The sequence below is a fragment of the Chiloscyllium plagiosum genome, unplaced genomic scaffold (assembly GCF_037043375.1).
Source record: "Chiloscyllium plagiosum isolate Xiang-an unplaced genomic scaffold, Cpla_swu_hap1 HiC_scaffold_40, whole genome shotgun sequence".
Classification (NCBI taxonomy): domain Eukaryota; kingdom Metazoa; phylum Chordata; class Chondrichthyes; order Orectolobiformes; family Hemiscylliidae; genus Chiloscyllium; species Chiloscyllium plagiosum.
Window position 1 is genome coordinate 67,947,245 of NW_028270178.1, and position 27,047 is coordinate 67,974,291.

At 42.6% G+C, this 27,047-nt stretch overlaps 1 long non-coding RNA gene across 1 annotated transcript in view; it reads right to left on the minus strand.

Annotated features, from left to right (window-relative positions):
• The window catches only part of LOC122552337 (uncharacterized), a 41,236-nt gene that overhangs the window by 13,494 nt on the left and 695 nt on the right, over window positions 1–27,047 (minus strand). The window lies entirely within an intron of this gene.

A 27,047-nucleotide genomic window follows, 5' to 3' on the forward strand; every position in this document is an offset into this window, starting at 1 on the left:
TTTACTTTGAGATGATAACAAATGTTATCGCAATGTGGGATTTTGGATCCATTAACTTCATATTCAGGATCTTTAAAGATACTCAATAAACAGACTGAACTAACCAGAACGTCACTGCATTCAATGTTCTGTTTTCTATAGTCATACAGTGAATGCTGTATTCAGTGACTTTCCTTTTAAAGGGAGAAATGCTAAGTGAAATGCATCCATTGTGAGTAAATGGGAAAATATAATTTGTTTGGTAGGATTTTACTTTAGTTGATTCATTTTCCCTTTAATCGGCCAGATACAATAGTTGGCAGCAATTAAGCTGACTACAGAAAAGGTCCTTGAGTTCCAAGTTTCATTTACTGGAAGCAGGTGGAGTTTCTGTAGTGGATCAAATATATTTTGTCTCACTATTGACCATTTGGTGGAAAGCCAACTGCAAACTATAACCACCGCCTCCGCAGAAACAAATCGACTCAGCAGCAATGCTGGAGAAAAGTTTATTTTCAGTTGTGTAACTTGGAGAACTAGTCCCTCCTCTCATTGAAGGAAATATTCGCAGAGTCTCAGACACAACCTTAACATCAACAGTTCATTCAAGGATCGCTACAGCACTGTTCAGTATTGAGAAAAATTGATCAATAGTCATAGAGTCATGTAGTGATACAGCATGGTTACAGACCCTTCGGTCCAACCACTCCATGTCAGTCCTAATTCCAAACTAAACTAATCCCACCTGTGTGCACTTGGCCCATATCCATCCAAACATTTGATATTCATTTACTTATCCAAATGTCTTCTAAAGGTTGTAAGTATCCACCGCCAGACCATCCCACACACAAACCATTCTCTGTGTAAAAGGTTGTCTCTGATATCTTGTTTAAAAATTTTCTCCTCTCATTGGAAAAACGTGTTGAAATCCCCCACCAGAGGGAAAATACATCAATGTCTGGGTCAAAAATTGAAAACAATCCCAGCTCCAAACATCTACAAAATATCACTGTGGATCTTCCTCGAGTCCAAAAAAGGTTGTCCCCTTTGATCAATGATTTATAAAATTTACTCGCGTATCTCCTGTGATAGACGTTTCAAACAACTTCTTAAGTGCAAATGGTTCACATCAATCGGATTAAAGTAACATTTCGTGCACTACCCCACACACACAAAAAAACAAGTTTGTTGACGCGAATTGCTCTGAGAAAGTCTACGATGGATTCTTTTATCAAACAAAATTATTTCCAATGTTGTGAGCGCTCGTCTATCTTCTGTACAATGGTCTGAATCTTAAGTTGCGTCTGACTGCAGATGAAACTGGCTGATCTGGGTAAAAGTACAGTTTGTGCCTTTCACATTGTGACTGTATATGCTGACTGTAGTTGAATAAAGAGATTTGTCCCAGGCATCGTCTGGCACCATTAATTAGACCATTAATTTCCACATCGCTAGCTGTAGGGTCAGGTGGAGTTTATTGATATGTGATATTTTTGAAACTAAAGCTTCGTAATTTCCCAGTATGAATCATGTCAATTAGAGCCATTGACCTTTCCACTCATGGCTTTATAAACTTATATGAGGTCACCCACCCCCCCCTCCCCCCCCACCCCGAACTCTCACCTTCCAGTGAAAAAAGTTCCAGTCTATCTGGATTTCCAACGGTAACTCTGTTCCCTTACATTCTGCTGTGAAAGATCCTCCTGTCACCCCAGGTCCACAGAGAGCGTCCCTTGTTACTAATTCAAAGAAATGAAAGGAACTTCTCCCACCATATTGTTCAATTTTAGTTTATTCAAACACCATCAAAAATAAATGTTCGTGTCATTGCTGATTTTTGGGAGAATGCTGTGTACACCGTAACTGCTGAAATACCTGCAGTACCGTCCTGAATCTGGTTCGCAGGTTCATCTGTTGCTCACAAACGCAACCAGACATCAGGGAATAGTGAACATCGCCCACCCCCACCCATCCACCCTTCCCCTCTGTACTTTGCACTTTGTGAAATCCGTGTTGTCAATAATCAGTTAACAGAAAGATTTTTTTTAAACTTTCTAAATTCATGTTGCTGATCTTGGCTAATTAAAGGTATGTTGCTGTCAGCATTTCTGGGGAACATGTCTGCATTTTTTCATGTCAGTTTTCAATGATATTAAGTCAAGAATAGTCAAAATATCCTGAGGAACAGGGTTTAGAAATGGGCCTATTAGCTCCCCAGGGCTGTACCAACTGTTTGAATATTGATACAGTTCTGCCCCTACTTTTTCCCCATAAGCCAGGATTTACAGCATTGGAGATCATATCTATGTTGATAATGGGTCAGACCCTACACAATGTTCCCAATGTTTACAGTGCTATCACCTGCAGGGTTATGGACAACATGCAAGAAAGTGGGTGTTGGCTGGAAAGCTCTGTCTTCACGTGATACAGGTGCGATGGGCGAAGTGATCTCTCTCTGTCATGAAAACTTCCTACTACTCGAAATCCATCGTTCCTACTTTGTCTCCAGGATGTTGCCTGGAATGGAGAATAGGTTGAGAGTGCTAGGCCTTTTCTCATTGGAAAGGCAAAGGAAGAGGGGTGACTTGATAGAGGTTGAGAAGATGATCAGGGAAATATATAGCGTACACAGTCAGAGACTTTTTCCCCGGGTACAACAGAGTGTTACAAGGGGACATAAATTTAAGGTGAAGGGTGGAAGTTATAGGGGGGATGTCGGGGTAGGTTCTATACCCAGAGAGTGGTTGGGGGCATGGAATGTGCTGCCTGTGGGAGTGGCAGAGTCAGAATCATTGGTGACCTTTAAGCGGCAATTGGATAGGTACATGTATAGGTGCTTAAGCTAGGACAAATGTTTGGCACAACATCGTGGGCCAAAGGGCCTGTTCTGTGCTGTATGGTTCTATGTTCTATGTCTCGTTCAGAGGCTCTACTTCACATGATTCATACCGGAAATATTCCAAGCATTAGTTTCAATGAGATCAATACACTCCACCTGATAGTCTGGCTAGTGATGTGGAAATTAATGGTCTAATTAATGGTGCCAGACCATGCCTGGGACAACATCACGTTGCTAAAGTCAGCAATATACATTAACAATGTGAAAGGCAGAAGCTGTACTTTTACCCAGATCAGCCAGTTTCATCTGCAGTCAGACACAACTTAAAATTCAGACCATTGTACAGAAGATAGACGAGCCCTCACAACATTGGAAATGATTTTGTTTGATTAAACAGTCCATCATAGACTTGCTGAGAGCAACTCGTGAATATTGCTTGATTTCTGTTTGTGTGGGGTAACACATGAAATCTTACTGTTTTCCGACTGATGTGAACCATTTGCACTTCAAGTTATTTGAAAACGTCCTTCATGACAGATATGTTAGTAAATTTTAGAAATCATTAATCAAAGGGACATTTTTTTTTGGATTCCAGGAAGCTCCATAGTGATATTTTGTAAATGTTTGGAGCTGTGATTGCTTTAACTTTTGAACTAAGACATTGGCATACAGTGCACAACTTCACAATTTGCTGTAACATGAAACTCGCAACCACTTTGAACCTGGAAGGCGATGGTTCAGAATTTAACAAGGACTTCGGAAGGTTCGTGGAATGGACCAACGAATGATTCATGAAATTCAACAAAGGCATTTCTGAAATGATTAATTTAGCTAGGAAGAATGTCGAGACACAAATTCACATCTCTGTTTGCATTTCAATGTAATATAGATTAATTTTCTATTATATCCTAAAGTACTTGTGTCTTTGTTCATATTTAATACACTCTATCTTGTTCCGATGTTAAGATAGTTTCTTTATTTATTTCACTCAAGACTGCATGCTGTATTTTTGCCTCAGTATTGACCAAACTCGGTTTGGTGCCAGCTTATATCACTTGAGCTGCTTTTACAGGAAGTGAATCTCTCCACCTGTTATGTCAAAATAATCTGTATACTTAAATCTAAATAAATCCTGTTAATATCATCCCAAATTCAGGCTCGGTTATTTTGTCTTTATTCATTGGAAATGAACAGAATATGACTGGCCTGTTCTTGGTGGAGTGGGAGAGGGAGTTAAAGTGGTCAGCCACGGGGGCGTGGGGTTGGTTGGCACGGGTGTCCCAGAGATGTTCTCTGAAATGATCCACAAGTTAGTGTCCTGTCTCCCTGATGTAGAGGAGACCACATCAGGTGGAACAGACACAGTGGATGACATTTGTGGATGAGATAAATTTCTCCGGGATGTGGTAGGATCATTTGGGGCCTTGTCGTGGGTGAGGGGGAGGTGTGGGGCAGGTTTTACACTTCCTGTGGTGGCAAGGGCAGGTGACAGGGGAGGGGAGTGGGCTGGTGGAGGGGCACGGACCTGACGAGGGAGTCACGGAGGGAATGGTGTCTCCGGAATGCAGATAGGGGTAGGGAGGGAAATATACCCCAAGTGATGGGGTCTGTTTACAGGTAGAGGAAGCAGCAGAGGATGATATGATGTATGCGAGGTTGGTGCGGTGGAAGATGAGGACCAGGAGGGCTCCCTGTTGCGATTGGAGGGATGGTGTTCAAAGGCATCGTCGACCACATGGGAGGGGAAATTGCAGTCTTTGAAAAAGGAGGTTATCTGGGATGTTTTATTGTCGAACTGGGAGCAGGTGCGGTGGAGGCAGAGGAATTGACAATAAGGGATGGCACTTTTACAGGAGGTTGGGTGGGAGGAGTGTAGCCCAGGTAGCTGTGAGAGTCAGTGGGCTTGTAGTAAATGTTTAGTCGGTCACTGGAGATAGAGGTGGAGAGGTCTAGAAAAGCGAGGGAGGTGTGTGAGATGGTCCCTGTGAAGTTTAGGTCAGGGTGGAAGGTCTTATTAAAGTTGATGAACTGTTCAACCTCCGAGTGGTAGCATGAGGTGGCATTGATACAGTCATCAATGTAGCGGTGGTAAAGGTGGGCAATGGTACCAGTGTAGCTGTGGAAGATTGACTGTTCCACATATCTGACGAAGAGGCAGGCATAGCTGGGGTCCATACAGGTGTCCATGGTGACCCCTTTGGTTTGGAGGAAGTGGGAGGATTGAAAGGAAATGTAGTTGAGGTTGAGCATGTACTGCTTGGGTTGGCGTGACTGGAAGAAACGGAGGGCTTCGAGGCCGACATCATGGCGTTTGGATGTGTAGAGGGCCTGGACATTCTGTTCTCTCTGGGGCTTATCAATAGCTTGCAATTATTATGGAACTGCAAGTGCAATGGCTGGGAACTCGGAGAAACCAATGTTTCAGTCTTCTGCTTGAAGCACATTTTGACCAGAACATTTAAACACCACAAAGCTCACTGTAGGAAATGCCAGGGCTGCAATTTTTAATAATATTTGAAACTTTGTTAAAAATAGTGATGTTTAGTCATAGTTTCTGAAATAATCAAGAAAATAATTAACCGTTAGAACAAGCTCTTTCAAAGAGAGAGGATTTGCAAAGTTTGAAACCATACAGTGCTGTGGTTTATTTGAATTCAATGTCGGTCAGACTTAGATACAGCCAAGGTGATCTCTCCATATTGATTCTGTTAATCGGACACATCAACATACCTGTCTGTACAAAACTGTATTATATTTTTAGTTGATCAAAATTTAGGAAACAGATCAAACAGAATGTATTCGGCTGGGAAGGTGATGGATACAGAAGACAGAATCAAAAACTGGGAATATTAATTCTGAAGAGAGAGTAACAAGTAGTACAAGATCAAAGACATGACAAGGCGCAAGTCGATATATCCCAGACATTAGTTAATCGAATGATCTTGTAAGATGGTCGAGAGATTCATCCAATGACGTCCTGGAATCAGACCGTGAAACAGAGATCGAATGGTCGATTTGCAAATGTCACTTCAATGTGATTGCTTCACACTCTGTGTCCTGATATAGGCCACATTGGCAGATGTTTCCGCCAGATTGCATCCCCTGGGTTTATTTTCTGATCAGAAGTGAGATGTGTGGCTTGCTGCTGGCACATAGAAACAGGAAGTTGTGTGCCAGCTGAGAATGATACATCAGGCGCTACTTTCCGTATTATCAGCACAAAGTCTTCCTGCCTCTGAGGGTGAACGCACACTGACAGTGTCAAGAACAAACAGATTGTTGTTGGTCTCAACATTGTATTCAATTCCATTTCCATTTCCCAGAATGAAACAGAAGAGACACAATATTATTTCAGCTAGAGCAAATATGTGGGCGGCACGGTGGCACAGTGGCACAGTGGTTAGCACTGCTGCCTCACAGCGCCAGAGACCCGGGTTCAATTCCTGCCTCATGCACATTATTCCCGTGTCTGCGTGAGTTTCCTCCGAATGCTCCGGTTTCCTCCCACAGTCCAAAGATGTGCAGGTTAGGTGAATTGGCCCGCAGTGTTAGGTAAGGGGTAAATGTAAATGTACGGGTTGGGGTATGGGTGGGTTGCGCTTCGGCGGGTCGGTGTGGACTTGTTGGGCTGAAGGGCCTGTTTCCACACTGTAATGTAATCTAATTATCTGTCAGAGAGATAAATGTCAATGTGTAGTTTCACTCCTAAACCTATGTTTAAAAGTAGAAAGCTTGAGGGAACTTAATAAGTAAATCTAAGAGACAGCATTAATTAAAAGTTGGAATTGTAAGGTTTAAGCAATTAAATTCAGCATGGCTTTGGTGGAAGTGATGTCATATCGGAAGTGGTTGATTCTGTTTTCCGGTGAGTCAATGAGATGTCAATGAGATGTGACATCGGGTGCAAAAAGTAGATTTAATGCTTCTTGACTTCAATCAGGTTTTTGACCAGATCTTGCATCTTTAATATGGTAAGGGTTCATGGGTTCTGGTGCAGTTTGGCAAATGCATCGAAGGTTTATTTGTTGGCAGAAGGTAATGGTCGAAGATAGTCATTGTGGAGACATCTTGTGTCCAGTGGCTTACTATATGACTTCGTGCTGGATCCTTTGATATTTGCAGCGTATATGAACGGTCTAGTCAAGAATGTAGCAATTTTGATCAGTAAATTCAAAGATGAGGTGAAAAATGTTTGGTTTTGCAATTAGTGAGGAGGAAAGCCAGTGTGACATCGATGAGCTTGCCTGTCGGAGAGAAGAATTGAAAACAGAACATTATATTCTAAAGTCTGTGAAGTAAAGTATTTTCGAGACTAACAATTTAAGCGAATATACGATGCATTGTTGGAATCTACACAATACAAAGGATAAGCGATCTTCTGTTGTGAATATCCACATTATGGAGTGGAGGTTGGAGTTATAGTCTGGAGATATTGTGGCTAGAACATTCATTCAGGAAACAGGGGTCTGAGCCCACAGGGCTGCCACATCAAGTCGTGAATTAAAGTTGATAATTAAACAACTCATTGAAGGAATAAGCTCCACAGATATTCCCTTGATCTGCTTTGAACAGCACAACACATTAGCGCAAAAGTTAAGGCTGAAGCATTCACAGCAGTCTTCAGCCAGATGTGCCAATTGTCTGATCCACCTCGGCATCTTCCATAGATCACCAATATCACAGATACCTGTCAGCAGGGAATTCGCTTCTCTCTTGAAAAATCAAGACACTTTTGGGCGGGGGAGGGGGTGCAGCGGTTACTGCAAATGCTATGGAGCCTGACAAAATTCTGGCACTAATACTGATGACTTGTGCGAGCCAAGCAATCCCGGTACAGCTAAAACACTGGCATGGACAATGTGGAAAATAGGCCAGGCACGTCTTGTGCACAGAAAATAGGTCAGACCACCCTGGCGAATTACTGCCCCATCAGTCCATGCTCAATCATGAGTTAGATGTAAGAAGGTGCTATCAAGCAGCACTAGCTCAGCAATAACCTGCGTAAATGTGGGTTACGCAAGGCCGACTCAGCTCATGTCTGAATTACAGACTTGATTTAAACATGGACAAAGAACTGAATTCCAGAAATGAGGGGAGAGTGACAGCCCTTGACATTAAGGTCACATTCGACAGAGTGTGATATTATGGAGCCTAGCAAAACTGGGTATCAGGTGACAACCTCCCTGCTGCCTGCAGTCATACACATTGAAAGATGGCTCTGCTTATTAGAGGGCAGTCGTCTCAGCCAACGCAAATCTCTGTTGGAGTTCCTGAAGAAAGTGTCCTTGGCCCAATCATGTTCAGCTGCTTCAGCAATGACCTTCCCTCCATCAGAAGGTCAGAAGTGAAATCTGCATTAATCTAACACTTTTTTGTGACTCCTCAGTCCACATTCAAATGCAACAAAATTTGGACAATTTCCAGACTTGAGCTGACAAGTGGCACATAGCATTCACACCACAAAGCTGCGAGACAATGACCATTGACAATAAGAGACAACCTAACCAAAACCCCTTGACATTCAATAGTGTTACCACCACTGAATCCCTCACCATCAGTGAGCAGGCCAGAGGCTAGGAATACTGCAGCAAGTAACTCACCCTCCTGACTCGCAAAGCCAATTGACTGTCTAAGAGACAGAGGTCAGGAGGCTAATAGCACAGCTCGCCCCTTGACTGGATAGGAACAGCTTCAACTGCACTCAAGAAGCTTGGCATTGTCCAGGACAAAGCATCCCACTTGATCAGCAGCACATCCACAAGCGTCCATTGCCTCCAAATCTGATTCTTAGTACCTGCCATATGCACTATCTAAAATACTACACTGCAGTAACTTAGCCACTTCCTGAGACAGTACCTTCCCACTACCACTTGCAACTCGAAGGACAGGCGCAGCAGATACAAGGGAACAGCACCACTGTAAGCTCCTCTCTAAAACACTCGGCATCCTGACATGGAAATATGTCACCGATCCTTTACTGTAATTGGGTCAAAATCTGGAATTCCCTTCCTCAGGCCATTTTGGAACATGTTATTTCAGAAAGGCAGCTTACTGCCATCTGCTGAAGGACAACTCCGGACAACTAAAAGCAACCACTATGTTCCAGGTGTCAATAAAAAAACTCATTGAAGCCAACATGATGTTTGATAAAGTGGTTGAGGAGGCATTATGAGTATGTAATAAGCAATCAAAAGGTTTGGAGTAAAGTTCCAGAAACAGTCCCTACCATGGTAGCTTCAATTAATAAAAGAGTATGAAATGAAAATTCTGGAATAATGAACGATAATCACAGACCTAGCAAATGTTTGAAGCATGTTACATGGTTCAGAATTGTCCATCAGAGGAGGCCGTCTGCCCTTCCTACCTGGCCTGCCCTACCCATTCAACAATAAGGTGATGGTTCTTTCCTGTGCCGAACCTGACTAACAAACCAATCAGGAGAAAGTGAGGACTGCAGGTGCTGGAGATCAGAGTTGACAGTGTAGTGCTGGAAAATCACAGCAGGTCAGGCAGCATCCGAGGAGCAGGAAAGTCAACGTTCCAAGCATAACCCCTTCATCAGGTACCCTAATGAAGGCCTCATGCCCGAAACGTCGATTCTCTTGCTCCTCGGACGCTGCCTGACCTGATGTACTTTTCCAGAACTACAGCCTCAACTGAGAAGCCATTTGCCTGCAATAAAGCTCCTTAAGAAAGATCAACCATAATTAGCCGAGCAAGATGGCAGACCTTCAAAAAGGTACCACCTTCTTGGGATATGTGACTAACTTTTTCATAAGTCAGTGAAGAATTCAAAAAATGCAAATTATGGTGAGTCAGACTCTTCAGACAGAGTCCGGTACACAGTTTAGATTGATGATTGGCTGCAAAGTCTCCTGTGGTGTTGCTGTGAAGAGCAAGAGAGTTCTTGCCAGTATTGCACTCCAATATTTGTTCATGAGGTAAAGTGTCAGATTTATTGCATTTCTGTTTGTGACCGCTTTCTGTGCATTCCCAATATTAGGATCACAGCGGTGATATCATGACACCAATATTCCCAAACTCCAGTTTGATGCTGAATGGACGGGGTTTGGAATACCATCGTTTGCCCAGGGTGAAATTTGAATTCTAAGAAAGCCTAGAATGGGAAAGAAAGCCAAATGGTGACCATGTAACCCGAGTCAATGGAAAAAATACAAAAACAGCTGGTTCACGCATGACAAGGCATCTGTCACCTTTCCATGGTCTGGCCGACATGAGATTCCAGACCCACTGTGTTCTGAAGTGGCTTTAGCAAGCTATTCAATGGGCAGTTGGGGATAGGGACTCATTGCTGACCCTTACCAGAAAGTAATACATGCAACAAAATCTCACAACAATTATATCAATTAAATGTAATTGTTACGCAGTTCCTGATGTCTTTTCAAGTATTTCACGTGAATATTCTAAAATGCACTTTGAGTGATGTTGCATCGTCTAAACGGACTACAATATGAATTAGTGGGACATTCAGAGTAGGAGAAAGTGAGGACTGCAAATGCTGGAGATCAGAGCTGAAAATGCGTTGCTGGAAAAGCGCAGCAGGTCAGGCAGCATCCAAGGAGCAGGAGAATCGACATTTCGGGCATAAGCAACACATGTTCAGCAGCGACATTCAGAGTAGATGCAGTTCAACATTGAATTTAATTGCAGAATTTTCAGCACTGAATTTTTAACCTAAATAAAAGTTTTAAATTGTGTTTTTCATCCAGAAATAAATAAAATCTGTTGCAATTCGTCTTCATAAATTTGTGTTCACTTCTGAAAATGGTCAACATTCTTAAAATAAACTTGTTTCGATTTGAATCTTACCAACAAATCACTACTTTCATCTGGCTTTGCTGTCACCATCACTTCCTTGAAGCCAATTAAGCATTTATGTAAATAACCACAGAAATAGAATTCTCAGAATAAATTACGAAACAACAAAACCCCAATTTATATTTCGCCACAAGCACAGCACACGAATTGTGGAAAAAATGCAAATAACTCAATGGATTCCAATACTAATTGATGTTAGGACTTTTTAATACATAAGTTGTATGATTGTTGAATGACAGAGGTATCAATTGTCATGTTTAGTCAAAAAAAACTATAATTAAGAGATACATTGGCACAGCTAATATCTCTGTCTCTCTTTTTCTCTTTTCCCCTCCTGCCTCTCTCCATTTTTCTTTATATCTGATGCCTTGTTTTGCCTCTCCACAATCGGACAACGTTTTCCTTAATTACATGAAGCCAACACCTCACCAACTTTGTTATACAAGTAGATTATCATCTACAGGCACAGACATACATACACACATAAGCAAATCATCTATGAACAACCATTTAGTGTTTCATGGATGAGTGCTGGGAGAGCTTTAATATACAATGTGTGTATTCCATGCAACACATACCGACAGTGAGTTTGATATGGTAGTTTAAATGTAGTTTTCATCTGTCTTTAACCGTTTCTGTGACAGCCGTGGTTGTGTTTGACAAATATTCAACAGAACTGGAGGCCTATAAATGCAGTCACTGCATTAGAGGCAGAATGCAATGCCATCAAACAGGGAGAAAGGCGATCCCTGTCTTTTTTCATGATGAAGAGGCATTGAAGCAGCTGGGCTTCAAACATGAAATGGAGGTTAATTTAAATGAGGCCGAGATAATTCTGAAAAGACTAACTTAGAGCAAAGGTCAATGATAGGGAACCAGAAGCAGCCTGTTCAGCCAATGGGGTTTGGTCTTCCAAACAATGACATCATGGCTGAACTGATAATCCTCAGCTCCACTTTCCAGCGTTTTAACTGTCAGCATTAATTCAATTACCAAATCCAAATCTGTCCATTTCAGCCTCCAAAATACTGAATGACGCAACCTCGACAGTCTTCTGTGGTAAAGAATTCTACAAATTCTCTACATTCTGGGAGACAAAATTCTCTTCTGCCCGAAATTTGTGACCTCTAATTCAGAGATTCTACAACCTGGTCCGAAACTCTCCCATAAGGGGAAACAACATTTCTGCATTTACACCATCAAGATTCCTGAAAATAATAGATGTTTCAGAATGTCAGTACTGAATCTTCTATGTTGTAATGAGTGTAGGCCCAAACGACTCAATCTCTACTCCCAAGACAGTCCCTCCATCTTCAGGATCAGCCGACTAAACCTCATGTGGATTGTCTCTCTGCCCAGTGTACATTTTCTTTGTGATATGAGTCCCAAGAACAGGTCACAGTATTCCAGCTGTGGTAAGAATAGAGTTTCTTTTCAGTTTTAACAAACATTATCGTCATACAGATATCCAGCACAGAAACAGACCCTTTGGTCCAACTGCACAGACTAGATATCCCAATCTGACTGAGTACCATTTGCCAAACATTTGGCCAATCTTCCTCTAAATGTTACCTGTTCATACACTCATCCAGGTGCCTTTTAAATGCAGTAATTGAACCCGCCTCCACCACCACCGCTGGCAGCTTTCTCCATACATACACATGAAAAGGTTACCCCACAGGTTATTTTCAAACGTTTCCCCTCTCACGTTAAACCGCTGTCCTCTCGTTTTGGATTCTCCCGCTCGAGGAAAAAGGCCTTGGCTATTCACCATATCAATGCCCCGCATGATTTTATAAGTCTTGTTCAGGCCACTCCTTAGCCTCCTTTTCTCTCACTGCAGGGAAAAGAAAAGCCCCAGCCTATTCAGCTTCAGCTTATACCTTAAACACTCCAGTTCCAGCATCATTCTTGGAAATCTTTTCTACACCCTCTCAAGTTTCACAAAATCCTTCATAGAAATGGTGAGCCAGATTTGTCTATAATAATTCTAAATGTGGCCTCACAAATGTTCTGCACAGCTGAGACATGACATCTTGACTCCTACACTTAACATTATGACCAATGAATGAAAGCATGCCAAACACCTTTTCCCCACCCTGTTTCCCTGCAACTCCACTTTCAAGGAATGATGCATCTGCACCCTTGGTTTCTTTGCTCAGCAACATTCCTCAAGGCCCAGCCATTAATTTTATAAGTCCTGTGCGGGTTTGCCTTACGAAAATGCAACACCTACATTTATTTAATGAAGCTTGGGTTCATGAAAGGCAAGTCATCTTTAACTGATTTATTGGAATTCTTTGAGGATATAACGAGCGTGGTAGACATTGGGGAACTGGTGAACATGGTGTATCTGGATTTCCAAAAGGCATTCAGCAAGGTGCTGCACAAAAGGCTGCTGCATAAGTTAAAGATGCACAGTGTTACAGGCAATGCATTAGCATGGACAGAAGAATGGTTAACTAACAGAATGCAAAGATTGAGGATAAATGGGTGTTTGTCTGGTTGACAATCAGTGGCTAGTGATGTGTCTCAGGAATCAGTGTTGAGAATGCAACTGTTGACAATTGTTGGGACTGCAATTGTTTACAATTCATATAGATTGCTTCGAGTTAGAGACCCAAGTGTAGTGTGTTGTAGTTCGCAGAAGCCACTTAAATGAGTGATAGAGCAAAGTGTGCAGAAGGATATAGACAGGGTAAGTGACTGGGAAGGGTCTGGCAGATGGAGTACAATGTTAGTAAACGTGAGGTCATCCATTTTGGTAGGAATAATAACAAAGTGGACTACTTTAAAATGGTGAAAAATTACAGAATGCTGCTGTGCAGGGGGACCTGGCTGTTCCTGTGCATGAAACACAAAGATATGGTTTTCGAGGCCTAATTAGGAAGCTAATTAGGAAGACAAATGGAATAATGTTCTTCATTGCCAGTGGATAGAGTTTAAAATTAGGGCTTTCTGCTGCAGCTGTATAGGATGCTGGTGTGATCACGCCTGGTGTACTTTGTACATTTTACATTGCCTGACATGAGATGGCAGTGGGGTGGGGTTTGCTGAGGAGGTTGACTACGTTGTTTCTGGAAATGAGGGGGTTGGCTTATGAGGAGAGATTGAGCAGACTGGGATTATACTCATTGGAATTCAGAAGAATGGGGGAGGGGATTGTAAAATTATAATTGCGATAGATAAGACAGAAGCAGGGAAGCTCAAAGTTTGTGTAAAGATTTGTAGCTTAGGCGCTCGTTGTTGTGGTTCTGTTCGCCGAGCTGGGAATTTGTGTTGCAAACGTTTCATCCTCTGTCTCGGTGACATCCTCAGGGCTTGGGGGCCTCCTGTGAAGCGTTTCTGTGATGTTTCCTCCGGCATTTATAGTGATTTGTATCTGCCGCTTCCCGTTGTCAATTCCAGCTGTCCGCTGCAGTGGCCAGTATATTGGGTCCAGGTCGATGTGCTTATTGATTGAATCTGTGGATGAGTGCCATGCCTCTAGGAATTCCCTGGCTGTTCTCTGTTTGGTTTGTCCTATAATAGTAGTGTTGTCCCAGTCGAACTCATGTTGCTTGTCATCTGCGTGTGTGGCTACTAAAGATAGCTGGTCAAGCCAACGTCTTCACTCAAAGGGTTGTGAATCTCTGGAATCCCCAGTGAGCAGCTGAGGCTAAGCTGTTGAATGTTTTAAAGATGAAGATAGATTTGTGAACAGTAAAGGAATGAAGGTTATAGTGAGCAATATGTAAGTGGAGTCTCAGTCCATTGAAAGATGATCCACGATATTATTGAAAGGCAGAGCTGACTCATGGAGTCAGATGGCCTACTCCTGATTGTATTTCTTATGTTCGGATGTTGTTATGTTCTAACAGGCCTCCAATTCAAAAAGTAATGCTCTCTAACTACGAAATAAAAATTGAAAGAACTGTGGATGCTGTGTAACAGAAACAAAAGCAGAAAGTGCTGGAAATGCTCAGAAGGTCTGGCAGCATCTCTGGTGTGAAAGGTTCACCAGTGTATGGTTCCCTTGCTTTTCCATACAACTTTCTTCAATAATGCTGCCACGTATGTCACTCTCCAGTCTTCTGGCATCTCATCTATGATTATCAACAATACAAATATCTCAGCAAGGGGTCCAGGAATCTCTTCCCTAGCTTCCCACAAAGTTCTGGGAAATACCTAATCAGGTCTCCGGGAGTTATTTCCATTTTTCTACTTTAAGACCTCCGACACCCCCTTTTCTGCAAAATGAACTCATTTTAAGATCACATTATTTATTTCCCAAGTTTCTTAGCTTCCATGCTCCTGTCTACTGCAAATATTGATGCAAAATATTTCCTTAGTTTCTCTGCCATCTCCTGTGGTTACATGCAGGAAAGCCATGTTGATCTTTAAGGCCTGTATTCTCTCCTTAGTTATTCTTTTAAACTTAAAATAATTTAAGAATCTTTTTGGATTCTCCTTAATTCTATTTGCCAAAGCAATTTTATGTCCCCTTTTTCCCCTCATGATTTCCTGTTTACGTATACTTCAACTGCCCTTATATCCTTCTCAGGATCACTCAATCTCAGCTGTCTATATCTGATGAATGCCCCCTGCTTTTCCTGGACAGGAGTTGCAATTTCCCTCATCATTGAGCTTTTCCCATGCCTTGCCCTCACACAAACAGAAACATACCATTACTGAACTCTCATTGTCTCATTCTTAAAGGCCTCCCACTTGTCAGCCGTCCCTTTACCAGTGAATAACCTCCCCCAACCAACATCTCAAAGTCTAATACCATCGAAACTGGCTACACTCTAATTTGAAACTTTCATTTTTAAATCAATGTTATCCTTTCTCATCATTATTATTAAACCAATAGAATTATGATCACTTTCCCTGAAGCCTACCCCTATGGACACCTCAGTCACTGGCCCTGCCTTGGTTCCCAACAGAAGGTCAAGTATTGCGAACTTTCAAGTAGGTGCATCCACATATTGAATAACAACGTTTTCTTGTACACACTTAACCAACTGCTCCAAATTCCAAGATCTTAACACTACCCCAAACTCTGTTTGGAAAGTTAAAATTCCCTACCATTATCCTTTTTTCTTACAGATAGCATAATCGCTTGTAAATGTCCCACTGACTATTAGGAGGCCCATTTTACAATCCCAGCAAGGTCATCACCTCTTTCTTATTTTTAAGTTTCATCCTTATAACTTCACTGGGTAGTCTCCAAGAAATATCCTCTCTACATTCAGCTGTAATGTTCTTTCTGACCAAAAACACCACTCCATCTCCTCTTTTGCTCCTCTGTCTATACATTCTATCGCATCTCTATCCTGGAACATTAAGCTGCCAGTCCTGTTCATCCCTCAGCCACATTTCTGTAATGGTAATGATATCCTTGTCCCACATTCCCATCTATGCCCTATGTTCACCTGTCTCACATGTCAGGCCTCTTGCATCAAAGTAAATGCAGTTTAACAGTCTTACCTCGCTCTTGCCAAACTGTTGTCTGCCTTGAACCCTAGATTTGCTCACCTCATCTCACCTCAAACATTTCTCTTTTCTCACTATCTTGTTGGTTCTCAGCATCCCCCTTACTAGTTTAAAACCTTCAGCATACCGCTAGCAAATTTCCCCACAAGAATATCGGTCCCCTTCCAATTCAGCTCCCTCTTATACAGGTCATTTTATCCCTGAAGAGATCCCAATGATTGAAAAATGGGAATCCTAACCCCTGCAGCAGCTCCTCAGCTACACATTAGCTGCTCTGTCTGACTGTTCCTAATCTCAATATTCCTTTAGTTTTTAAACAAACCCCAACATGACATTTGCCATCTTTATTGACAGTTGAAATTAAAAGCTAACTTTTTGTGGATCGGAGATGCGGACTCCCTGTAGATTTCTGAATTCAATCTCTATCTTGCCTATTAAAATGCATAACTTCACTGTTTATGTCTGTTCTCATTTATTTAATCCACATTACATTATTATGCAATGCTCCTTGTTCACTCTCTTGTCCTATCTGTATCCCTCCGCAAACTTCTTTTTGTGTTATACTCATCACTTGTCTCTGCTCCAATATTGAGTCATTCGCAAACCTGCCTACAATATACTCACTTGCCTCATCTAAGTCATCAAAATACTTTGTAATTTTTTTTTTGTCCCCAGAACAGATTTATGTGGTACTCCACAGATTGACATTCTGTAAAATAAAACTCTTAATCAAACTTTTCTGATTGGGATTTCAAAAATCCTCTCTCCATGTTAATACAGTACCTCCAAAGCCAAGGCTCCTTTCTTATTCAGTAATCTTATGCATGGGTGCTATCAAACACCTTCAGAAAATCAACACATATTACAATCACGGTTTCCTCCATTTTCTCCAAGAATTCCGATACTTTTATCAGGCAAGATTTCCATTTTATAAAGCCATTCTCAGTTTTCTGCTGTAACATCCTTTTTTAAAGACTCCACCATTTTTTTCAATAAATGATGTTAAACTAAGTAGCCTCAGTCAATCTTTTGTGTGCCTTAACTTTTTATGAGTGAAGGTGTTGGGTGAAGGAACTACTATCAGCCCTCACTTCCAACTGCTGGAGAAGCACTGTCATCTACTGTGAAAAATTCAACAAAATGTATCTATGTTCATTTACTGAGAAAGCAATTCCACAAATGTTCGAACTCATCTCCTTCTGCTGGCGGTCCCAGATTTTACAAAGCAATTCATTGAAAGTAGACAAGGCTAATTAGCATCAAACCAAGATCAATATTTGTGCAAAAATATCTCAATTCCTGGTCACGTATTTTTGTTCATCTCTTTTTAGCACATTAGCTTCGACAATGTGGAGTCTGTGTGGGTGGGGCTGTGAAATACCAAGGGTCAAAAACATTAGTGGGTGTCATACAGTGACCCGAAGACTGCAGTGGTCATGTTGGAATAGTATTAAACAGAAAATTCGACGATGCCCTCCACAGCATTTTCTCCATTTCCCGCTCCTCCGCCCTTGAGCCCCGCCCCTCCAACCGCTCCTAGGACAGAACCCCACTGGTCCTCAACCTACCACTCCACCAACCTCCATATACATCAGATCATCTGTTGTCATTTCCGCCACGTCCAAACGGACCCCACCACCAGGGATATATTTCCCTCCCCTCCCCTATCAGCGTTCCGAAAACACCACTCCCTCCGTGACTCCCTCGTCGGGTCTACTCCCCCACCCAACCCAACCTCCACTCCTGGCACCTTCCCCTGCAACTGCAAGAAATGCAAAACTTGCGCCCACACCTCCCCCATTACTTCCCTCCAAGGCCCCAAGGGATCCTTCCATATCCGTCACAAATTCACCTGCTCCTCCATACACATCATTTACTGCATCCGCTGCACCCGATGTGGCCTCCTCTATATTGGGGAGACAAGCCGCCTACTTGCCGAATGTTTCAGAGAACACCTCTGGGACACGTGAACCAACCAACCCAACCACCCCGTGGCTCAACACTTCAACTCCCCCTCCCACTCCACCAAGGACATGCAGCTCCTTCAACCACAACCACAAGGGATGAACTCAGATTTCGCCAGTTTCCTCATTTGCCCTCCCCCCACCTGGTCTCAGTCCCAACCCTCGAACTCAGCACCGCCTTCCTAACCTGCAATCTTCTTCCTGACCTCTCCGCTCCACCCTCACTCCGGCCTATCACCCTCACCTTGACCTCCTTCCACCTATCGCATTTCCAACGACCCTCCCCAAGTCCCTCCTCCCTACCTTTTATCTTAGCCTGCTGGACACACTTTCCTCATTCCTGAAGAAGGGCTTATGCCCGAAACGTCGATTCTCCTGCTCCTTGGATGCTGCCTGACCTGCTGCGCTTTTCCAGCAACACATTTTCAGCTCCAGCATCTGCAGTCCTCACTTTCTCCTTAAACAGGAAATTAGCCAAGCTAATGATATGGAGACATCTGTGATCATGGTTGATTTTAATCTGCATCCAAATTGGACAAATCAAATTAGCCACAATGTCTACTAGGGGGAATTCCTGGCCTATAAATGGGATGGTTTCCTTAACCAACATGTGGATGAACCAACCAGAGAGCAGGCCATCTTAGACTGGGTACAGTGTAATGAGAAGGGAATCATTGCCAATCTAGCTGCGTGAGACTCCTTGGGGAAGAGTGACCATGACATGATAGAACTTTTTTTATCAGGATGAAGAGCGAGCCAGCTGATTTGGATACTAGGGTGCTGAATTTTAATAAAGGAAACTATGAAGGTATATAAGGCATGAGTTGGCGTTGACCGATTAGTGACAGTTGCTTTAAGGTATGACGGCATTGGCAAATTTTCAACGAAATCATGGGGGAACTGCAACAACTATTTATTCCTGTCTGGTACAAAAGCAAAATGGGTAACTGGGCCAATCCATGGCTTATAAAGGAAATGAGATAGCATCCAATTGAAGGAAGAAGCATAGAGATTGGCCAAGAAAAATAATAGGTCTGATGTTTGAAAGCAGTTTCGAATTCAGCAAAGAAGGACCAAGGGATTGATTAAGATGTGGAAAACACAGTACAAAAGGAAGTAAGATGCAGGGAACATGAAGACTGACACTACAAGGTTCTACAGTACGTGAACAGAAAAAGATTGGTGAAGACAAATGTAGGTCCCTACAGATAGAAATGGGGAAATGTATAACAGAGGACAAAGGAACAGCTGAGCAACTGAATACATACTTTAGTTCTGTCTTCACAAAAAAAGGACAGTTGTACAGGTGGTTGGTGAGGCTGCAGTTGGAGCATGTGTTCAGTATTGGTCACCTTGCTCGAGGAAGGATGTTATTAAACTAGAAAGAGTGCAGAAGAAATTTATAAGGATGTTGCTCGCACTCAGTGGTCTGAGTTATAAGGAGAGGCTGAACAAGCTAGAACTTCTTTTCTTGGCAGTCTAGGGGACTGAGAGGGGATCTTACAGAACTGTACAAAATTATGAGAGGCATACACTCAGTCTTTTTTGCCAGGGTTGGGGAATCGAGGATTAGATGGCATTAGTTTAAGGTTAGCGGGGAAAAGTACAAAAGGGAACCTGAGGGGCAATTTGTTTACACAGAGGCTGGCACGTGTATGCAATGAGCTGCCAGCGGAAGTGGTTGAGGTGGGTACGTTAACAACATTTAACGGCATTTTGACAAATACATGGATAGGAAAGAGTTAGAAGGATGTGGACCAAAGCAGTGAAATGGGGTTAGCATGGGTGGACATTTGGTCAGTATGGACCACTTTGGGCCAAACTAAATGTATCTGTGCTTTAGGACTCTCTGACTCGAAGATACAAATCAAGTACCAGAAATCCTGGAGAATGCAAGATTTAGTGAGAGGGAAGAACTGAGGGAGGTCAATATTAGTAGAGAAATGGTGCTGGGAAATTGAGGGGATTGAACCCGATAAATCCTCAGGGCCTGATAAATCTGCATCACAGAGCACTTAAGGAAATGGTTCTAGAAATAGTGGATGCTTTGGTTGTCAGGATTCTTTATATTTTGGTACAGTCCCTGCAGATTGGAGGGCAGCTACTGCCAGTCCAACACTCAGAAAGAGAGATACAAAGAAAGGGAATTCAAGACCAGTAAGCTTCAGATCAGTAGTGGGGAAAATTCTCAAATCCTTTATCATTTATGACAGAGCATTGAGAAAGCCGTGCCAAAATCAAACAGAGTTAGCATGGATTTATGAAGGGGAAATCATGCTTGTCAAATCTATTGCAATTGTGTGAAGATGTAACTATCAGAGTTGACAAAGGAGAACTGGTCAATATGGTATATTTGTACTTGCATAAAGCGTTTGACAATGCCCCATTTAAGAGGTCACTGTACAGGATTAAATCACACAGGATTGGGATAAGTGTATTGAGATAAATAGAAAACTGGTTGGCAGAGAAGGAACAGAGGAGGGCTGAAGGGACCTGTGTCAAATAGGCAGACAGGAACTAGTGGGGTGCAACAGGGACTCCAGCTATTAACAATATATATTAATGATTTGGATGGAGGAATAAAATGTAACATCTCAATTTTTGTCGATGATACCAAGTTGGGTGGGAGGGTGAACTGTGACGAGGATGCAGAGACCCTATGGCATGGTCTGGACAGATTGGGTGAGCGGGCAAATCAATGGCAAATGCCGTTTATTTTAGATAAATGTCAGGTTATTCACTTTGGAAACAAAAGGAAGGTGGTGGATTACTACCTGACTGGCTGCAAATTGAGAGAGGGGAGTGTGCTGCAGGGCCCACATGTCCTTGTGCACCAGTCGCTGAAGGTACGCATGCAGGTGCAGCAGACATTAAAGAAGGCAAATGCTATATTGACCTTCATTGAGAGATGTTTCGAGTACAGGAGTAGGTTTGCGTTGTCGTAGTTGTACAGGGCTTGGTGAGGCCACATCACAAACACTGTGTGCAGTTTTGGTCTCCTTTTCTGAGGAAGGATGCTCTTTCTCTGGAGGGAGTACAACGAAGGTTTACCTGAATGATTCCGAGGATGGTGGAACTAATATATGAGGACAGGTTGTCTAGTTTAGGATTGTTTTCGCTGGAGTTTAAACGAATGGGAGGGGATCTCATTTTAATAGGACGAGAAAGGGTAGATATAGGGAGGATGCTCCTGATGGTGGGTGTGTCCAGAATCAGGGGACACAGACTGAGGATTCGGGGTGGATCATGTAGGATGGAAATGAGGAGACATTTCTTCACCTAAAGAGTGATGAGCCTGTGGAATTCATTACCACAGGAACTTGTTAATGCCAAAGCATTGAATGTATTGAAGACGCGGCTACATGTAGCATTTAGAGCAAATAGGATCAAAGGTAATGGGGAGTAAATAGGACGAGGCTATTGAGCTGGATGATGATGAATTGCAGAGCAGGCTTAAAGGGCTGAGTGGCCTTCTCCTGCTCCTATCTTCAATGTTTAAGAGGATAATACCCTGAGAAAACCGTGGACATTATTAGTGCTTTCCCATTTACCTCAAAATATCACTCATCACCCCACCAGAAAAATAATGTGGAGACGTAACCTCTCAAATTTCAATGACACAGCTCCTCCCAAGTGTCAAGTTGTGATGTTTGAGGTGCAGCTTTGTTCATTCTTAACACAAGATGTCATTTTGTTCTGTGATTGCTTGTGTGTCTTTGTATTTCTGTGTGTGTATGTGTGTGTGTGTGTGTGTGTGCATATGTATTTGTGCGTGTGTCTGTGTGTGTGCGTATGTCTGTGCATATCCATATCTATGTGTCTGTCTCTGTGTAGGTGTGTGTGTGTGTCGCGCGCCCGCGGATGTACATTTCTGTGTCCGTGGCAGCATTTTGAAGCACCTCATATTTCCTTGAAATACTTTTTTTGTCGGAGGCCACCAGAAGGCTCCAGTAGCTGGAAGGTGCTGTAATGTATTTCAGATTGCGTGCCTCCATGCAATGTAACTTTGCTACTTTATGAAGATACTAATTCATAACAGACAGCTTTTATCACCAATTTCTCACGAACACTTACAGAGTGTCATTTTATGCCTTTAGATTTTGCGTCTTAGGTGATGTCTGGTCACCCTGAAAGCTCATGGCAAACCAATGGAAATCTTCCCATTCATTTCTCTCAGCCAATAGGGACTCTCTCCATGTATAGTCGATGTTCAGGGCTGTCATATCATACTTCAGCATTTCTGAAGCGGACCCTTTGGTCCATCACTAGCTGCCTGGCTGTAGGAATCTCACCATGAAGGAAGTAAATTCACACGTCATATGCTTCCATTCTGTTGACATGTCCAAGACGCACTTGTTGGATGATTTAGGAACTCTCCATTTGAGAGGACACAGAATTCAAGAATTTGTCATGTCACCTCCAAATCTCAGCATTCCAACTGGGATAACCTCGCCTATATCTCAATTAAACCCAACAACCCCTGCAAGTCTCCATACAACAGCCTTTTCACTCCTCCATCTGCATGTTCCAGGACCACAAAACTTCTTGCAAGTGCATCAGTACCTCTCAGCTTACTTCAGACCAGACCAGACATCCGAGGGAAAAGGAGGTGAGGACGGCAGATCAGAGTCAAAAAGTGTGGCGCTGGAAAAGCACAGCAGGTCAGGCAGTATATCCAAGGAGTAGGAGAGTCAACGTTTCGGGCATGAGCCTTTCAAGGAGTTTCCTGCCCAAAACTTCTCGGTCAGAAGTGAAGATTATTGTTGGGATAAGGTCTGCTGTTGGAATTGGGCAGAAAAAATCAATAACTGAGTCATTATTTTAATAGAGGGCAATAATTCAACATCCTTGTGGATGGATTATCTCATGTTCTAAAAAAAAATACAATGAACATCATTGCTATGTGAATCATGAAAAAATTGGAAAACAGTAACGGAGAGATAACAAGGTCATAAATTCACCAGTTGAAAGAGGAGAAGAAATCAAAGAGTACAGAAAAGCAAGTTGAAGCAGAATTATCAGGGACCACATTTGATTGAATGGCTCAGACAAAACAAGAACAGATGGAGAACTAATGGATATTTTTAGTTTAGAGAAATTAACTCAGTTACAACAGAAAGATGAAAAACTGAAACAATTGCATTGAAAAGCAAACACAGAAAAATAATCTGAGTGCATTCCCAAATGTGACTAACTTAAACATGATGTCTTGATGAGACATTCCGGTAGATGGGAAAGTGGGAGAAATTCATTACCAGGGACTTATAGAAAGGAGGTGTGGCAGGTAGCACATCAGCCACCTGTGGGTCATTGTGGGAGTGAGAAGACCTCCCGGCAAAATACAAAAACATTTTTCCTGTCCTGGACTTCATTTAGATGGAGATGAAAATTGCCAGAAATGTCATAGATGTCATGTAACCGGAAAACTTCAGGCAATAATAAAACCGGCAACTTTAATGCCCATCCCTGCATTTGAGGAACCTTTTACAAGGGTCTTACTTGATTAAATATGACTCCTACACAAACCAAAAAGTGGGAATCAGTATTTGTTAACAATGATGGATGAGTCAATTTGATATCCACAGGCCATTCTATTTGTGCAATACCACTGCTAGAAAGGTTGTAGAAGAGTTACCCCAATGTTGAACTCGATAAAGACCACCCACAGAGACACAATCAGATCAAGGGTCAAATTTTACATCAAATGTATGCATGGAAGGTATGGGTAGCTTATCCACTGCTTACCAACAAGCATGGTAAGGGAGTGTTAGAAAGGTGGCGTTAAACTTTAAAGACCATTAGTGAGCTTAGAGAAGACCATATCGAGAGCTTATTGTCAAGACAATCCAAACGACTGGAGAAAGGAGTTCCATTTGTACATCAATGAGTTTTGGGGCATGAGCTGAGAGGATCACTGAAAATAAATAAGGAGAAATTATAGAACATAGAACATAGAAGAATGCAATGCAGTACAGGCCCTTTGGCCCTCGATGTTGCGCCGATCCAAGCCCACCTAACCTACACTAGTCCACTATCCTCCATATGCCTATCCAATGCCCGCTTAAATGCCCATAAAGAGGGAGAGTCCACCACTGCTACTGGCAGGGCATTCCATGAACTTACGACTCGCTGAGTGAAGAACCTACCCCTAACTTCAGTCCTATATCTACCCCCCCTTAATTTAAAGCTATGCCCCCTTGTAATACCCGACTCCATACGCGGGAAAAGGTTCACACTGTCAACCCTATCTAACCCCCTAATCATCTTGTACACCTCAATCAAGTCACCCCTAAACCTCCTTTTCTCTAATGAAAACAGCCCCAAGTGTCTCAGTCTTTCCTCATACGATCTTCCTTCCATACCAGGCAACATCCTGGTAAACCTCCTCTGCACCCGTTCCAGTGCCTCCACATCCTTCCTATAGTATGGCGACCAAAACTGCACACAATATTCCAGATGCGGCCGCACCAGAGTCTTATACAACTGCATCATGACCTCAGGACTCCCGAACTCAATTCCTCTACCAATAAAAGCCAGTACGCCATATGCCTTCCTCACCGCACTATTTACCTGGGTGGCAACTTTCAGAGATCTGTGTACATGGACACCAAGATCCCTCTGCTCATCCACACTACCAAGTATCTGACCATTAGCCCAGTACCCCATCTTTTTGTTATTCTTCCCAAAGTGAATCACCTCACACTTAGCTACATTGAATTCCATTTGCCACCTTTCTGCCCAGCTCTGCAGCTTCTCTATATCCTGCTGTAACCTGCCACATCCTTCCTCACTGTCAACAACTCCTCCGACTTTCGTATCATCCGCAAACTTGCTCACCCAACCTTCTAACCCCTCTTCCAGGTCATTTATAAAAATGACAAACAGCAATGGTCCCAAAACAGATCCTTGCGGAACACCGCTAGTGACGGCACTCCATGAAGAAACTTTGCCATCAACTACTACCCTCTGTCTTCTTCCATCCAGCCAATTCCTAATCCAAACCTCCAACTCACCCTCAATGCCATATCTCCGTATTTTCTGCAGTAGCCTACCATGGGGAATCTTATCAAACGCTTTACTAAAATCCATATATACCACATCTACCGCTTTCCCCTCATCAACCTCCTTCGTCACCTTTTCAAAGAATTCAATAAGGTTTGTGAGGCACGACCTGCCCTTCACAAAACCATGCTGACTATCCTTGATCACATTATTCCTATCCAGATGTGCATAAATCCTATCCCTTACAATTCTCTCTAAGACTTTGCCCACAACAGAAGTGAGACTCACCGGCCTATAGTTACTAGGGTTATCCCTACTTCCCTTTTTGAACAAGGGAACCACATTTGCTATCCTCCAGTCTTCTGGCACTACTCCTGTAGACAAAGAGGACATAAAAATCAAGGTCAATGGCTCTGCAATCTCCTCCCTTGCTTCCCAGAGAATCCTAGGATAAATGCCATCAGGCCCAGGGGACTTATCTATTTTCACCTTTTCCAGGATTTCCAACACCTCTTCTCTACATACCTCAAAGCCATCCATTCTACTTATTTGTGACTCAGTATTCACATCGACGACAATGCCCTGTTCCTGAGTAAATACTAAAGAAAAGTATTCATTCAGTGTCTCCCCAATCTCTTCTGCCTCCACACGCAACTTCCCACTACTATCCTTGACTGGACCTATTCCTACCCTAGTCATTCTTTTATTCCTAACATACCTATAGAAAGCCTTAGGGTTTTCCCTAATCCTACCGACTAAGGACCTTTCATGTCCCCTCCTTGCTGCTCTTAGCTCTAGTGAGTCAGAATTCAACGACAACATATCTGAACTGTGAATGATTAAATTGAGAGGGGGAGTTGGCTCCAATTATGCAATATCATTACACACTTACCCCAAAAAATGTTGGCATGTGTTCAAAGACAGACTGAACGGATGTTCCAAAAACAACAGCATCAAAGTGAGTTGCAGCAAATGGAGCTCAGCCATAGTAATGGTGCCAAAGCCAGATGGTATCCATGATTGTCTGCAGACTGTTGCAAAGTTAATGCGGTTGCAGAGTCTGATTCATATTCGATTCCACATTGGGAAGACTGTATTGGAAAAGGTAGGACAAGCAACTTAGATTTGTAATTTGTACTTCCTCAGAGGATACTGGCAGGTACCTTTATCCGAAGGAGTGAAGACTATTTTGGCTTTTGTAACACGGAACGGACTTTACTAACTTAAAGGCATGCCAGTTGGTATGGAAAATGTGCCAGCCACATTTCAAAGGGTAACCAATAAAGTCATTCCTGGGTTATCCAATTGTATGATGTACATCGACAAACTTGTGCTCTTTTAGTCACGCAGGGAAGGAACAATTGCAGCCTTTATTGGAACTATTGAATTGACTTTGGGAGGCAGGCTGGTGATAAACGTGGCTAAGTGTGAATTCACCAAAGTCCGAGTCATGTGCCTGGGCCATGTTGTCAAGCATGGACATATGGTCCCAACCATAACATTCACAAAGATAGCAGGACTATGATTCCTGGCAGTGAACAAGTTTACCAGAAGTTTGTACAAAATTGTAGTACAATGGTTGCTCCACTGACTGACTAATTGAAGAAGTGCTGGATATTTTAGCGGACAGTAGAATGTCAGAAGGCATTTGCCAGCCTGAAAGCTGTGTTAACCACTGCCCCTGTGTTAGCTACACCTAATTACACAAAGCTACTCGAGATGGCTATTGATGTGGGTGTTGGTGCTGTATTCTTACAAGACCACGAGGAGAAGATAGGAAGCCCCATTGGTTATTTCATCAGGAAACTGAATATTTATCAGAAATATTCCATGATTGAGGAGACCTTGAGCTTGGTGTTCCAATTTATATTGTTAGTAATGGGTCTTGTACAATTTTCTGTACTGATCATAACCCATCAAAGCTGTTGGAGAAATGTAAGGGCTGCACT